Source organism: Amblyomma americanum, chromosome 2, assembly GCF_052857255.1.
Source record: "Amblyomma americanum isolate KBUSLIRL-KWMA chromosome 2, ASM5285725v1, whole genome shotgun sequence".
Classification (NCBI taxonomy): Eukaryota; Metazoa; Arthropoda; class Arachnida; order Ixodida; family Ixodidae; genus Amblyomma; species Amblyomma americanum.
Window position 1 is genome coordinate 148,963,261 of NC_135498.1, and position 13,244 is coordinate 148,976,504.

The 13,244-nt window shown below is 47.3% G+C and overlaps 1 protein-coding gene across 3 annotated transcripts in view; it reads right to left on the bottom strand.

Annotated features, from left to right (window-relative positions):
* The window catches only part of LOC144121894 (monocarboxylate transporter 9-like), an 85,678-nt gene that overhangs the window by 31,930 nt on the left and 40,504 nt on the right, over positions 1-13,244 (bottom strand). Inside the window, exon 1 of one of the 3 annotated variants that reach the window (XM_077655332.1) lies at positions 10,426-10,877. The exons of 1 other annotated variant lie outside the window; for it this stretch is intronic. The gene's annotated coding sequence lies outside the window, so the exon portion shown is untranslated. Of the gene's footprint in view, positions 1-3,527; positions 3,678-10,425; positions 10,878-13,244 lie in introns of those variants that run through there. One more of the 3 variants, XM_077655333.1, reaches the window with a different exon arrangement.

The following is a 13,244-nucleotide window of genomic DNA, read 5'->3' on the forward strand; positions in this document are numbered from 1 at the left end:
CTGCGGCACAAGGGCAGAGAACAAAGGATTGCGCCATGCATGTCACATAGGGAGGCGTCATGGGCAGAAAATGCGTAGTGCAGAAAACGTGTTTCCCCGAAGGTCTATATCAGCGCACCTCGTACTTTTTATCGATGCCGCGCGACAAGAAGGAAAGCGCAAGCGTGACGCGTGGTGAGAAGTCATCAATGCACCTGTCCCACGCATCCGTTCTGCTCTGTTGAATTGCTGCTTTCTGCGGTGCCTCGCCCGCTCTTTGGTAGGGTGCCAGCCGTATTTCAAATGGTTGGGCAATTGCACTGTCACAAAAAGTAATAGGTTCCGCGTACACATGGAGGACGCCCACACGCTACCACCCTCTCTCCCGCCACCACCCAAGACTCCCGCTGGTGTCTCTGAAAGGCGCCCTGTCAGCTCGAGGGCGGCTCAACATCAGACGCACGCGGATATATGAAGCAATTTGTTCCAGCTGTATGGCGTTGCGCAAATGTTACCCCCTTCGATAGGGTGCGGCGCGGCAGGAGCAAATAAAGCTCCGAGGAGCGATCGCTGTCCACCCTCCCAGCTCATTCGGGGCTTTTTCTGGCATCCATAAGCAACAACGCGCCTGGCTTTCAGACGAGAACGCGGCGAAGCTTTGCGCTGGCTTCAGCATTAGAGCCGCTAAATAACTAGTTGTATAAGAACCATATCCGGCAGTCAACTAGTTTCTTTAGAAAACCCACGATATTCCCTCGTTTTACAGCGAAAGCTGTAATAGCTTTGTATAAATCCTTAAGGGGGCACAACTGCAGCTGTAACGATAATAAGGTCGAGGTGCCCACCGTGAAGCCAGGCAGCTACTGCGCCGTTCCTTTCCTCGGAACTAACCGGCGGCTCACTCTCGCCCGTTGAATGGAATGAATGAAAGCACACTGCGCCTTTCCCCTCCGTCGAAACGCGGCCGCCGCTGCAAAGTTCGAACCCGGGTACACCATCTGAGTATATCAAGCGTCCTAACCACTGAGCCACCGCACCGAAATGAGAAAGTAGCTCAACGTACGCTAAATAGAAAGGCAAAGCCAGGTAGCTATTGATGTGTCAGGTTGCCTCGTCGCATGCATACAATGTCTGTAAATATGCTCGTGCCAGCGCTACCGTCCTCGTCGCATGCATGCACAAGATCAACCTTGCCAGCCGCAAACGCCGCTAATCCCAACCAGCTTTCGCTCAATAATGCGTTATGCCGGTAGGGATAGCTGTACTCAACTTTTAAAGCCAAAATACATATATAGCTATTTAAAAATGAACGGACACCCAATATGGTATTCCCATTTCCTAGTTATAAATTATAGTTCTTGCGGCATTCAGGAAAGGTGACTACACATTACTGCAGCCCAGGTAACGTATACTTGCTCGTGTTGTATCGACTTCATGAAGCGGTAGCACAAGGTGTGTTCCATCTAACGCTATTGCATATTACATACGCTGCCGCAGGGCATCACGTCGGCGCTATTGGTTTCGCCACATTTAGCATGAGCCGAACACTGTTCCTTTCATATGAATCTCATCGTCAAGTACGATATACTTAAAACTAAAGCTAAATCGCATCACTCATTACAATAGGTGTATAAGGTGCTATCGCAAAACTCCTTTACCTTCAAAAATATTTCAAAACTAGGCACAGGAAAGAAAGAACTCCTAATCTTGCAAAATGACGATGGTCGCAAACCGCACTTAAATTAGTTTAAACAAACGTCAAAAATGCGCGCATATGTTAAACGACGTTCGACATAATATGAATTTCGGATCGCCCAGAAAGACGGATCGATTTACCGTAATCCACAATTTATATTATTTCAAATTTTATCTAAATACCTACAGAAATACTAAGAAGGTGCAGATGGGTTTTACTTACATTCGGAAGCCGTCCGCCTAAACTACCCGACGAAACATCAGGGCCAGAGGCGCTATTATAGGGAAAGCTCTAGGAATTTTCAGGAGTTTTTAACTGCAAGAACGAAATTAAAATTTTCGCTCGACTGTTCGTTTAGGCTCATTAAAATATTTTACCTCAGAACTGCGCTGCAAACTACCATTCACATCTTTCCACGTGCCAAGTTCTTAGTTTTGAACAGCGGTCGAAACTGATTTACGTGCAAAATGCACCCATGCTCGCCATGCTTCCCAAGTTAAAGCACTCCTGTCAACGAATGCTGTTTACCTTTCAGGCACTGCAAGAGCGAAACAGAACTCTGTTTACTCGCTTGACGTTCGTTTCAGACAAGGCGGCCATGGCCTGATGCATCACGGCAACGCCGATGTGTCGAAATTCAAGATCCATGCTTATGAAGCATAATTTCGGTGGCTGGTATTTCCACTATGGCGAAGGCCTCATTGTTCGACTGCAGTAAGTAGGCAAGAGTCTCGTATTATGAAGACGCAGCTGTGCCGCCGGAACGATCCAAGCGATTATCACGTGTACATAGCCTGCATCATCAAGGCTATAGATGCACCATCCAAGTTTCATCGTTAGCCAGGTTACGCCCGCACCACAAAAAAAAAAGCCTCTGGTAGTCACTTCTTGCTCCTTCAGTGCGCAGCATGAGAACACAGCAATGATGCCGTCTTGGAGAATGTTTTCCTTTCGCTTGCATACGCTTAGTTACACAACCAGTTATCTGTTCTTCATATCGCAATCACTGACCGAATTCTATTTATAAGTGACATTTTAACCTTGAAATTCAACTGCCGAATGGTGTCTAATCCTGGCTTTTATATTCTGCCTCCCAACGTTACCGCTGCCAGTTCTGTTCAGTAACTTGAGCCACTCCTTTCACTGTAGTCTGAAAGTTTTTCAACAGCCGCCCAGTTTTGGCTTCGAAGGGTTTCTCAGTTTAAACTTTTATTCCAATGAATATCTACAAGTTACTGTTCATAGTTTATTAATGCCTGCCGATTCACATCAGCCCATTTTTGTCCTCCAAATATATGTCTGTTGTGTCGACTGATTTGTAAGAACCTACTGGCAAAATGTTATGCAAGTGGAAACGTTGATTTCGCTCACTGCCTCTTTAGTAGAGACCGTGGTGAAGGACTCAATAAATAGGTCGGAACGTTATTCGCACAGTAGAATAGATAAGTTTCTTTAGCAAACAACCTGACAGCGCTTGTCCGTGTTTCTTTCCTCCCGGCCATTTTTCTTTGAAATCCTTTCCACTTTTTAAAGTGGAAATTCCACACACGTCTACACGACTGTGATAAAAGAAAACAACAGAAGGAGGAAGAGAAGGCCTCCAACCGCAGTTGTACGCACGTCTTCAGTGTCCCCATATGCCAGCAGCAGAATTGTGCATTTTCAAAAATAACAAAAAAGTTGACGCAGAGTTGAACGCATAACGGACTAATACTGAGACTGGTAGCGGGCCTTCTGGAGTTACGCACTGTCAATGGGCGCCGACGTCGAAGTAAACATCCTCACTGACTTCGGTTCGCGATTAGAGCGATCAGTCCTGAGTAACCTAGAAAAAAAGGTGGTAAGTACTCACAGAATCAGTCGCAGGTGACTGCCCGAGGCTCGCGCACAGACAACGCCGCAGCACGCTCCTGTTTCTCTGCAGCATGTACTAACACGACTGTCCTTGAGGATAGAACGGCGCTTTGGATAGCTAACCACACGCGCGGCGAAGGAACTTGAACCAAACGAAAGAAATGCTAGCCCTGTAGGTACAATCCTGGTGAGGGCCATACAGGGTGCATGACGCCGTCCGGACTTCCCCCGCTGGTGCGTACTTGGGCTCTTATTGGATTGGCGCCACCCGAATGGATAAGACATCCAGTGGAGAGAGTTTCCTGGAATAGAGTACAGGTTGCGGTTTTCAAACCTCCCGCGCTCCCATCTCTCTTTTCAGTACGCAACAAACCGGAATCGTCGTGCGGCGCTTGCAGCAGAACCAGCCCCACGGCGGTTGGTAAACAAGATCAAACGCAAAGGCTTCAAGGAGAGGGCACGCAAGCGCCTCCTCGCGACACCTCTTTCCAACGTGGCTGGCTCGTGTCAGCCTTGTTGCGGCGACTGCGGGGGCAGGAAGTGGGGCTTTTCCGCGGTCCGCAACAACTCCGTTCATCTGCGGCGCTTTCCCCGCCGTTATTTTCGCCGAGAAGAGGTCCTTCTGTGCACGCGCAGGCTGGAAACGTGGACGCGCGAAATGACGCGCACGTGGAATGGATCAAAACAGGGCTCAGTCGGGACGGCCCTTGTTTGCTTATCCTGGCCGATTCACGGAAGCGCACTCTTTGCGAGAGTCCGACTCCAAGGTTACGGGCTTATACCCCTTCAGGAGTGAGCCTTCGCTCAGCGTATTTCCGCCTTCGAAGGAAATGGCGATAGCAGCGTTCTTACAACTACGTATCACCCCGTGCTGTCAGTGACAGCGTCTTAGTAGGGGGCTGACTGCAGCGCAGGAAACTGTCCCACGCCCTTTCAAATTGCTCTGCTCTTTTTGGGCGGGCTTCATATACTTTGAAGCACAAGGGCAAGCTGGGGGCGGCGGTTATAAGACGCGAACTTCTGAAGTGAATAAGGCGTCGGCAGTTCTCAGATCCATTTGGCGACAATGCTTATTGTGTAGTCATAGACAAAAATATACGAGATGCGAATTTACGGCGAAAAAAAAAGAAACAGATTACTTCAGTGTGGTCAAGGAAAAGAACTCCATGGAAGGCAAACTCTACTTTCTGGAGCGAACAGCAGCTGACTGGCAATCGAGGCGGACCAGAACACACATTTAATTCGCTAGCATAGAAGCCCCATGCATCGTGAACAAAAATATGGCGTCCAGCACAGTGTTGCGTACATGGTTGGCAGGTGGAAAAACTGAGAGAGGGAAGTGCTCCCCTCCACTTGTAGAAGGAAGAGGCCAAAAGGTGGTGCCACTAGAACTCCATAAAAAATGTGAGAACTACTTTGCAAATTACACGATGACTAAGAATGACTCCGCGAAAATTAAAATGACTAACTCAGTAAAAATTAAAATGACCTAGAATGACTACGCGAAAATGAAAATGACCTCTAACGACTCACAAAAAATGAAAATGTCGAAGAACGACTGAGCATAACGAATGCAAAGTTGCTCACGAGTTTGCCTAGCAAAGTCGAGTAAAATACCTTTAATCAGCAAAGAAATACATGTAAAAGTGTGCAAAACATATGAGGAGAAAGAAGTATAAGAGAGACATTTAAAAGCCAGAAGACTTAATTCTAATGTTATGTCAATGCATGAGCGCCATCCTTTAAACTCTCATCATCCTTTAACTCTAGACATGACTATAGAGCAGTATGTTCAGTAATAAATGCTACCGAGGGCTAGAATGCTTATATTCCTCTCCTAGTTCCCAAAATTGCTCAACTGCCTATTAGTTTAAAAAATGGCCTTTTTCGTTAAATTTTCTCTTTTGTGCATCCCACCTGCACGACATAATATCTAATGCAACAGACTTCAATAAATAATCAGCAAATTCTATGTCATCGCTTCAGTATAGGAACTAGAGCTCTTTTCTGAAACTATTCGAAATGCGGCCAATTATTACATCATGCTCCACACCTATTTCACTTTCGAGAGGTAATGTTGTCATGTTTTAAAAACTTATTGATCTTCATAGATCAACCGGAGAGCTTCAGGGTATCATGATATTATAAAAAAAACAATAGTAATCCGCCCCTTTCAGTAAGCAGCGCGCGTATACGGAAAGCTGCTGCGAACACTCGTTGTAGCACCGGCCGTTTTACAAATCGAGTGAGGTCAAAATGCATGTCACAGTAACTTATCAGCAGCGCTGAGATACGTTCTTGAAAAAGTTATTACTTACAAATCGCTCAGATTGCCACAATAGTAACGGCGACGCTCAAGCTTCTAAAAAGCAGTTAGTTATATACGATGTGCAGATGCTTAGGCACTAAGATTTTGGTGAAATGTTTGCGCGGCATTGTTGTCGCCGTCACTTCCGTTCGCTGCCATATCTTCCTGACACCCTTCCTGACACCCTGAGTATTAGTTCTGCTACATGTCTTTATAGACGCATTAGATACCACAAGTTCAGTTCTAAAACATGATTGAAATATGTTCCGCGGCGATTCGAACTTTCGGGCATGCGCAGAGAAATGTCCATCGAGGGGAATTTCATTAAATTCACGAAGAACAAAGGAATATTATAGCCCCCTGCTCGCTCGAATGTGAGCTTGTGTGCGTTGATTGCACTGCTTCAAGTCCTAATCAGTGCAGAAATATGCTTTACCTATGTTAAAAAGCAGGCGAGTCCGCTTTATATTTTGTTCCTGTCATTGTACAACGTGCTCGTATGGACTCTCGTCACTCTCTGAGAGCTTCTGAAGGAGCAGGATATGAAGACGAGCGTAGCAGGAGGCGGCAGAAGGCCAGGTGAGCAGAAGAGATTGGGAATTTTGAAGGAATAAGGTGGCCGCAGCTGACACTCGACACAGTTAATGATGATGACGATCTTCAAGCGGAGAGAAAGCTTAATGGTTTGGGGATTTAACCAGGTGGGTAAACAACGTATACCTCCCCGCGGCCACGGACAACAGACGGTAGCGCCAATTCCTCCTTCAGTTACGCTAACAACGGTGGTGGCGCAGTTACGGCGCGTTAATCTCCGTGACAACGGACGACCGAAACACGTGAGCGCGGGGGGTTGTTCGCGTCGCATCTGCTTCACGGCCGGACTGGTCCAAAATCGGGCCCGCTAGGGGAGTTGGTGGATCTATCGTTGTCCGTCTGCTTTGTGCACGGCTGCGCGCCGCGCTTTACTTGGGTTTTCGTACACCCTTTCTCTGTTGTTGTGGCATGTTAAAATAGGTTGCGCTGCCGGTCAGGAACGGCAACCGCACCGCTGGGCCAATGTACGGAGAACAGAGAAGATATTTTCCATGGATTTAGGACACATATTTCCTTTCCGTTACTTTCAGTCTAAAAGAGATTTTTCTCAAAATAAACAATATTTCTTTGTGCATGCGTTCGGCACCATATAGATAATGTGTGTGGACGCACCAGAGGTGTTAAGTCTAACTCAGACGGCGCAGCCTACATTTTCTTCAGTCCGTGAATCATTCACGCAATACATGTGCGACCATTCTGTGAATACTGTGCACGCAATGCAGAAGGAATGCTCTGTACACAATGAGAACACGCAATTTAATTCATGCAGGATGCACCATTCAATCGTACATAATTGCACGAAAAAATGTTCAATAATTACTTAAACGCCTGAAAGAAAACCACTATCACGCAGTGGCCTTCACTGTTCGCACTAATATATGCGACAACAATAAAATTTAGTTAACGTACAGGTTCACAATCGGTTCCCACGAAGTACCGACTCTTCTGCGGACCAAACGCGATGACCGCTTCGTCAACAGCAGTGACTAAATCATAGTTCATGATCCACGGGGCCGAAATGAGCGCAGTCTCCCGCGAAAGCGAGCGCAGGTGGCAGTCCCCGTCGTACCCTTGCTGGTCTCGCTGCACACTTCGCAATTTCTACGGCAACGAGCACAAAGCCAAACAACACCATATTGTCGCAGCGCCGACATCACGAACGCATGAAGGAACATGACGCGAAAGTGTCTGTGACCGACGCCGCAAAGCAGGTGACAGCGCCTGATACAACGCGACTGACGAAGTTCGCGAAACACGCAACGGATGCGCGGCGGCTGCAACGGTCGCGCGGGTCGAAAATTCCAAAGGCATAGAGAGATAGAGAGACCTTTTCTCATTTCAGAACCTTCTTGCGGTTAGATCTAGTTCTTTACTACCGACAGTATCGCCAATTCCTCCTTCAGCTACCTTCGTAGCGTTAGGCGGGCCAGTTAGGGCTTCAGCGCTGGTTTTACAATTAGCCGGGACGAAAGTCGCCCGCTATTTTTTCTCCCTCTGGTTTAACGTAGCAAAGCGACTAAGGCTATAATGGACGCCGTAGTGGAGTGCTCTCGATAATATAGACGACCTGAGGTTTTTTTTTTTTAACGCGGATTGATATCGAACAATAGACGGGCCTCTAGAATATCGCCTGCATCGAAATTCGACCGCCACAGCCGGGATCGAACCTGCGTCTTTCGGGTCAGCAACCGAGTGCCATAACCACTGAGCCACTGCGGTGGCACCTACGTGTTGAATATATAAGCATATGAATTACCTCCATATTGTTGTTTTAATGTTTTCCAAAAAATAGGACTGATTAAAAGTGCACCATCTAAGGCCGCAGAAAAAACACCAAGCTTGTCATTGCGCCCCAAGCGCCTCTAAAGCAAGTAGTATGCTGCGGCAGCCCCGCCGCTCAACAGACTAAGACGAGAACACGCAGTGCCACAAGTTCACATTCCGGCAGCTACGCAATGGGATGTAGGCTTCCCCCGACGGCTCCGCTATCTGTCGGCTGAGCGAGTCCGCTCAAAACATAATTTGGACCTGAACTGGTTTTTGAGCGCAGAAAGACAGCTGTCCTGTCAAGTTCGCTCTTTACTGTGCTGTCTTTATGCGCTCGCTCAAAAACCAATTCCAGTAATGCACCAACTATAGCCTGCAAAAACGTTCTCGCCAGACACCGGTTGGTGCTTCGGATTCTCCCTGCGCAAGCACCATGAATGATCGAACGTTCTTCGTGCACACAGACTTCGAAAGTGTTAGTAATACACAACTTTCGAGAGTAAGGCGTCGGCTCCGCCATTAGCTCAGAACTTCATAACAGCGTATAAAGTGTTGCCGGACGAATGATCGACCAGTCTTGGCTTTCGCAACGTATCGCCGCATTCGCTGTTGACGGCTATGGCCCGCATGTCCCGTAGGCAACGAAGTCATATCGCGCCGCCACTCTTCGTAACGTGAGTGAAATGTCCACGCATTGCCTCAAAACAGCGCTTTAATTTGGCGTCATATGATGCGCACTTACACCGTTAGTCTACATGAAGAGAAATGAACTAGTACATTGTTAGAGAAAGGGTTTGAAACGCGAGTTTTGTCATCCCCTTCATTATGAAATGTTTTGCCAACTATTCCGCTATGGGCACATTCCGGTGAGAGGTATTATGCCCGTTCCAACTATCTGGCGACGTGTGAGCTTGTTATTGTGTGTGCGCCCTTAAACTCCGCAAAACTTGTTCGTGTGAGTCTCTAACGGCGGTATTGCAACTCTGAACTCACAGTGAGTTTAGATGGGCTCCACAGAGTATCTCAATCCGCGCAGAAAACGCCTAAAACAGTGAAACAATTTCCATCTTTATGACTTTGGCCAGTGACTAGTACTCTTCACCACAGTGGTAGTGAGTGTCTGAATTGAGATCACTGTCTGATATAAGCTGACGGCACGGTTTCGATAGTCGCGCCTGCCGCGTTCATTCCGTCTGACGGGCTGGAATCTGGGCCAGTTGTACATAACGCGTTACGAGTAAGTTATTACTTGCAATCAATTACATTTTACTGTAATTTTATTATCAGACCATTCTGGCTTTTGAAACGTTACCGTCCGGGTTAACACAATTACGTTTTTTTTCTAATTGATTACTGGTAATAAGTTCCTTTCTTTCCCAAAAAAAGTTGCATCCAACCGTAGTGGTTTGAGAACCTCAGCGTGAAGGTAAACACTGGTGATAGCGGAGATGTTTCTTTCGTGACAAAGCGTCAACGTAGCGGCTGCGGAGAAGCATCGCGCGCGATCCTATCCGGATCACAACCGGGTCACCGCCATCTTCTGCAGCAGTTCTCATCCCCGAAAATATCATGAGACCGCTTTCTAACCCCCCCCCCCCCCACCGTCTTGTCAGATGAGCCGGAACTTAGTTCACACAAAACTAAACTCGGAAGCTTCCACACAGAGCACGGAGCAACAACGAATCACTGCTCTTCACAGTGGACTTTGAGAATAGCATCGAAGCACTGCGCAACTACGAAATTACGATCTGGTGCTTAAAGTGTTCAAACACTAATATGCCGCCCCTCCATGCAGCGCATGCATTGAGAGAGTGTTGAGTGTTGGCGCCCATCTCTTCGCGAGGAAATGTAGAGACATTAGTGACGACAACAATGAAAAACAACCCCTCTCGAAAATTAACAACGCATAACGAATTGCCGAGCAAGCCGCAGTAGTTAGTTGTAGTCTGACTAAATCTGTGTTATAGCAATAAAAGTTGGAATAATAACTTATTAGCAATACATAACTGTTCGCTAAATGTCCAGTTACTTTTCTGGGGCTCCAATTCAAAACTGCAATCAGTTACATTGCAGATGGAGTAACTACAAGTGTAATCACTTGCTTACTTTCTCTAACGTGTACAAAACTGGTCTGGGTGTATAATTTTAATCTAGCTTGATGCTGGCGTACTGCTAATGCGTAAATATCGACGACAGACAGAAGCAGCGCACAAAGACGGGTACTCACGGCGTTCGACTTCACCCGGCAGTCATCTTATAATTTCTTGCTCCCAATAATCCGATGGCGGTTCGAGCTCCGTGGCCTTGTTGATGCAGTCTGTGTTTGTGCGCAAGAACACACTCTCAGCAAAAACATCAGCACTTTCCAGTGAAACGTTGTGCACCACTCCATGCGCGAGAAAGCGAGCGACACTGGCCTTCCCTGACTGGCGCGAGAAAATGCGGGCATGCTACTTTCTTCTTTCATTTGCTTCGTTGGTCCTTTTCTTTCTCCTTTCTTCGTCTTCTCTCGGCGGGGCACCGGCAGCTGGGCGGCAGGCCACCTGATCCCGTAATCTGGTTGCGATAATTCTCCGGTGGGCGTCTTTCTGGTGGCGTGAGGAAACACGTGAATACTGCAACGCGCTCTCGCCGGAGAGGCAAGCTCTGTTTCTTTCTGCCCCTCGCTGTCTTTTCTTTTGCCCCGCGGGCCGCCTCGAAGGAGGCCGCGGCTTTTCTGCCTCGCAGCTCGTGCTCCGACGCCGTACTGATTGTTTCTGGCGGCGACGTCGAATAGTTTGCCCTGGTTTCCGGCGCTTCAACGAAGGCCGACGCGGTTCTCCTTGGCAGATAGGATTGCCTGCGTTAGAGCGGGTTGCGTCCCCCTCGCTCGTGATGCACCTCGCCGTGTCCCCTCCCCTGTGCGGATTGTGCATCTTCCTCGGCGAACCTGCCGCGGCCCTCGCGACATCTCACCGGCCAATTAAGTCGCAATTACGACGCCGTTGCTGCCGCCTTGCCGTCTCTCGGAGCCAAGGCACTCGCGACTTTTTCTCTTGGCTATAGGGGTCGCCCTTTTTCCAGTGTGTCGCAACGTGTTATAGCGGTCACTGCTGGTCGTTGACTATGAAGTCTATTTGAAAGGCCGCTTGCAACAGGCGGCACGCGTCGAGAAAAAGAGGTGGATAGCCCGAGTGGCTCCAGACTGGATTACAGGATACCCGTGATGCTGTGTTACTGTCTATTACTACCGCAGTGAAAAGTCTGCGGTAGGTGGAGCAAAACAAATAAACATAAAGCGTTATCAGGACGCAAAAACAATAATGGTACGCTCGGAGCTCTCAGCCTAAATGACCATGAGGTAGAGAACAATACAAATAATCCACTGCCTTTGAAGTCACCCGTCCCGCCACACCACGATAGCAAAACACCCTGCGCCTTGTGCTGTTGGGATGCTTCGTGCATCGCAAAGGCAGGAGTAAACAGCCCTCCCCCCCCCCCTCCCCCCCCCCCCCAAAAAAAATCAAAGAAACGTGGACAAGAAGACAACAGAACGAGAGGACAAATGTTGAGGAATTATCGCGTTATTTGTAACGTTTCGAAGTATACACAGGTGGGAAAATTTCGAACCTCTGCGAAAAGCTTAGATCAACAGATTTCCAAGTGTTCTGGGGGGGGGGGGGGGGGGCGGACCTCGAAGCGCCCTCCATCTACGTGTATGTAATTCAGGAGACTCTACAAACAAAGTCATTAGTTTTTTAGCGCTGGTCAATAAATGTGCAATCTTTAGTTCTTTGGTACTCAAAACTAATAAACCCAAATCAGTACTTTTCTATCCCAGAAATAAGCTCTGTAAACTCCCAGACTTGTACCTCTGTGTGGGTTCAACTTAAACTGAACTTGTTCCAGTGTTAAAATCCTAGGAGTGTATTTCAATTAGACATTTGTCCTGCAATAAACCCACAGAGACTACGATACACAATCTAAGGTCGTCGGTATGTTACTCAGACTACGATTCTTTTTCCGCTGTATGTGAAAGAAATTATTCACAAGTCATTATTCTCTTCCATAATTAGTTAACTGTTTTTGGTGCGGGGAACGGCCACCTATTCAAATATTAGCAAACCTGACGGACTACAGAAAGGAGCTCTCAGAATAATAGTCAACGTTTCACGCGGCCCAACTAAAGACACAATTTTTCAAACACTAAATATGGTTCCAGTGCGACAACTTTAAAGGGGCACTTAATTAAGACGCTACAAGGCAGCCACTGGTAATCTATTCATGTCTTGTAAGGTAATCACAGGCTGTAGCGCAAGGCCCATAATTATGGTACGCGCAGAAATCATCATTTCCGAATTCCGCAATCAGGAACGAATAATCGAGGTTAGATAATCAGTTATATTCTACCCATCTTTTTGAACACACCAGGCGGTTTATAGCACACAAAGTTAAATTTTCTGTCGAGTCCTGCCCCAGTTGTGTAATACTGTAAAATCTGTTGCTTTTTTTTGTACACTTCATGTATGTTTACTTTTACACGATAAAGTGCCTTGTTCTGCCGTTGATGCTGCCCTGGCCCTTATGCCAACCTCTCCCACTGTTTATATTGTCCTTACCGGTCGCTCTGCAATCGGGTTTCTTTCCCACCACCTCCCATACTGTCGGGACCTGGCTGAACTGGCTTGGAACTGAAGGTCAAGACGAACAACTCCAGCTCATGCAACAGGTGAACGACGTCTTAGTGTTGGGCCTGAATAAAATCTCGTACTACTACTACTACTACTACTACTACTACTACAACTACTACTACTACTACTACTACTACTACTACTACTACTACTACTACTACTACTGTAAACTTCGTGTTAAAACGCCACTGTCTCTTGTTCCTGTGCAAGCGAAATTCTTTTTATTTCTTGCGGATGACAACCAAGTTATATACGGGTATACGGGGGTGCGGACATCTCGTCAAGCCGTCTATAGGCTTTTTGACTGCGTTCCTGAGATTTCCGTGATGTTAAATAAAGGCGACGTGTGATTAAGATGTCTCCACACTGTATGTCT